The following is a 3,387-nucleotide window of genomic DNA, read 5'->3' on the forward strand; positions in this document are numbered from 1 at the left end:
GTCTTTTTTTTTCTAGAGAAATTTTGAATCAAATTGTATTTTAGGTTCTAAACTTGTTTTCAAACTTATTTTCTATTGACTTATAAAATTCTGAGCTTGTCCTGCTGGAGTTTGGACCCATCCCATCCCCTGATTTAAATTGACTTAGATATAAACTGGAGGTAATTTTAAAATTTTCTCTACTTTCCAATCACCAGTCAGACTATTGCTATTTTATTTCACGTTCTTATGACAGACACTGAGGAAAGCATCCCAACCCTTGGGGTGATTTGAGAGCACACTGGACCAGAATCAAACACATTAGGGAAAAAAAAAGGACTGGAAGTAGATTTTAGATAAAAAAGTATATTCAAACGTGTTCCAGAAAAAAATGCCAGCAGGTGTTGATGACTCATAGCCTGCCAGTCCTTTATCACCTCATTAGCTTTGATTGCCTGACCCTGGATGCTCACACCGGCTTCCTGTTTTCTCTGAGGAATCTGAATTATCCCCCACTCAACTTAAAGCTTTTACCAACAATGCCCTTTGGGAATTGGAGTAGCAGAGAAATGCTGTATAAAAAATGTTGTATCTGTTTTTGGCATCTTTACTGCTAACCATCAATAATCTTTGAGATTTTAATTTTATCTTCTGTGTGTCCATTCTTACATAGACAAAACAGGCAGTTATAAGGATCCTAGAGTGCCTAACAATTCCGCCTGCTTTTCTTCCCATCACGGTTCTGAAATACACAAAGAGACAAAGTTTTAAGCAAAAATTTTCAATAGAGATTATATAACTCTGTGTGTGTGTGTTTGTGTCAGCATTTGTACGTGGATATGTGTAAGCAAGATACAGTATAACCTACGTTTCTTTTAGTGAGTGAAAGGTAATATTTACATTCAGCTTAAATAACTGTTGGATAAATAAATGAAATTAGGATACATTGTTCTTTCACATTTCAGTTTTGAACACTTAAATGTTTTGATCCAGTGGAGGACAAGCCACCCAGAAGCTGCAAACCCAGTTCCCTGCTCCCTGTTGGAGCTATAGTCAAGATGGAGAGGGATGTTCACATGTCATCACATTCAGGGTGACAACTCTGCAACTCTAGCCCAGAGAGTGGAATACAGAAAAGAGAGAGGAGAACTGCAGAACAAACAACCAAAATAGGCTGTAATGATAGGTAGCTAATCACACAGGAGCAGGGCAGGAGAGAGCCCTCCAACCCCCAGGAATGTCAGGCAACCATCAGGTGATGGTCAGGCAGTTGTTACACAGTCTCTCTAAAATAATAATTGGTTGCAGCAGCACCAGGGAAAGGCAGTCTTCCAATAGACAGAAACACCTGAAACTGGTGATCAGCAGCTTCCTGAGAAGATCTCAGGAGTTGGGTGAGTGGGCCGCAAGCATGTGCACTAAGAGGCAAAATGGCGGATGACCTTCCTTTAGGAACACTGGACTGGTAAGGAAAAAACACCTCAAGTGAGCATGCGTACAATTCCAGTAAACACACTGCACATACTCCCCTCCCAAGTGCTAGCAGGCCACTGTGCATGTGGACAGCCCACCCCAAAGGAAGAATCAGGGGATAAGGAACACAAGACCCTGGAATCATGCTAATGTATAAAACCCTAAGTCAACCGTTAAACTGTACACTTACTCTATCAAATCGCCCAGTTGACCCTCTTCCAAGTGACCCTTACTTCCTTTTATTCCTGGTTTAAAGTTGTTTAATAAAATTTCACTCTCGCTTTAAAATTTGTCTCAGTCTCTCCTTCTGCCTTATGCCCCTCAGTCAAATTCTTTCTTCTGAGGAGGCAAGAACTTAGGTTGCTGCAGACCTGTACAGCTTTGCTTCTGATAACAAAACTCGGACTGATTATTTCCACCCTTAGAGATTCTCAATATTGGCTGCATATTGTACTTACCTGGGGAGCTTTAAAAATACTTTAAAAATACCCCACCTCCAGACATCCTGATGTGATTGATCTGGGCCAGAGCCTGAACATCAGGATTTTAAAGATGTCAAAAGGTGATTCTAATGTGCAACTGAGTCATTCTTAAGCTTGGCCTTAATGAAGTATTGACTATCAGTTCTGTTTTTGATTTAGCCAGTGGTTCTCACACCTGCCTGTGAATGAGAATCACCTTAGAAGTTTTCACAGAGAATTCCTAGGCTTCTTCCCAGCTCACCTAAACAGAATTACTTGAAGGAGGTGCTCCTAAAATTTGCATTTAAAAAATACATTTTCAATGATATTTTAGCAGCCAACCATTGAGAAACAGATTTGTCTCATCTGACAATTACTAAATTAATTTCTACTGGTTTATGTCTGTTGCACTCATAGAAACTTCAGTTGTTAGTACTACTCATAGTTGATGACAGGGAGGAGAGTGTGCAGGGAAGTGGAAGTTATGCTGGAAAACACCTTCCAAGTGTGAAGAAGAATAGGGGAAATATAAAAAAGGAAGAGAAAATTTTTGTGTAAATTCAATACTATTTAGTTATAAACCTATCTTTTTGTGTCTGGAATTGGTTCCTTCCGGTGGCTTCTTGGTCTCACTGACTTCAAGTATGAAGCCACAGACCCTTGTGGTGAGGGTTACAGTTCTTAAAGATCGTGTGTCCGGAGTTTGTTCTTTCAGATGTTCAGATGTGTGGGGAGTTTCCTCCTTCTGGTGGGTTTGTGGTCTCGCTGACTTCAGGAGTGAAGCTGCAGACCTTTGCAGTGAGTGCTATAGCTCATAAAGGTAGTAAGGACCCAAAGAGTGAGCAGCAGCAAGATTTATTGTGAAGAACCAAAGAACACAGCTTCCACAGCCTGGGGGACCAAACCTGGTTGCCACCGCTGGCTTGGGTGGCCTGCTTTTATTCCCTTATTTGGCCCCACCCACGTCCTGCTGATTGGTTCATTTTACAGAGTGCTGATTGGTCTATTTTTACAGAGTGCTGATTGGTGTGTTTACAAACCTTTAGCTAGACAGAAAAGTTCTCCAGGTCCCCACCCGACCAGGAAGCCCAACTGGCCTCACCTCTCATTTTGACTTATGTAGAAATCAATCATGTAACTCTCTAGTGTTGCAGAAAGAGCTGGATTTGTATCCCAGAGATGCCAGTTACCAATATGTAAACTTGAGATATCTGTGTTTCTAGCTATGAAGTGGATATAGCACCGTCTCTTCTCTAGGGTTGTTGTTAGATAACAAATGGAAGGCTCCTAGTACAGTCTTCATGTGGCTGATACTCAGTAAGAGGCAGCCATTATTTTTATAATATACATATTATAAAAATACATATGTATAAATATGTATATATGTATACATACATTTGAGTGATAATACATATAGAGAGGATTATAAGGAGAGAAGGAAAATTAGGCAGATGTATACCAACCCTGGAACAAT

Source organism: Mandrillus leucophaeus, unplaced genomic scaffold (genome assembly GCF_000951045.1).
Source record: "Mandrillus leucophaeus isolate KB7577 unplaced genomic scaffold, Mleu.le_1.0 Scaffold424, whole genome shotgun sequence".
Classification (NCBI taxonomy): Eukaryota; Metazoa; Chordata; class Mammalia; order Primates; family Cercopithecidae; genus Mandrillus; species Mandrillus leucophaeus.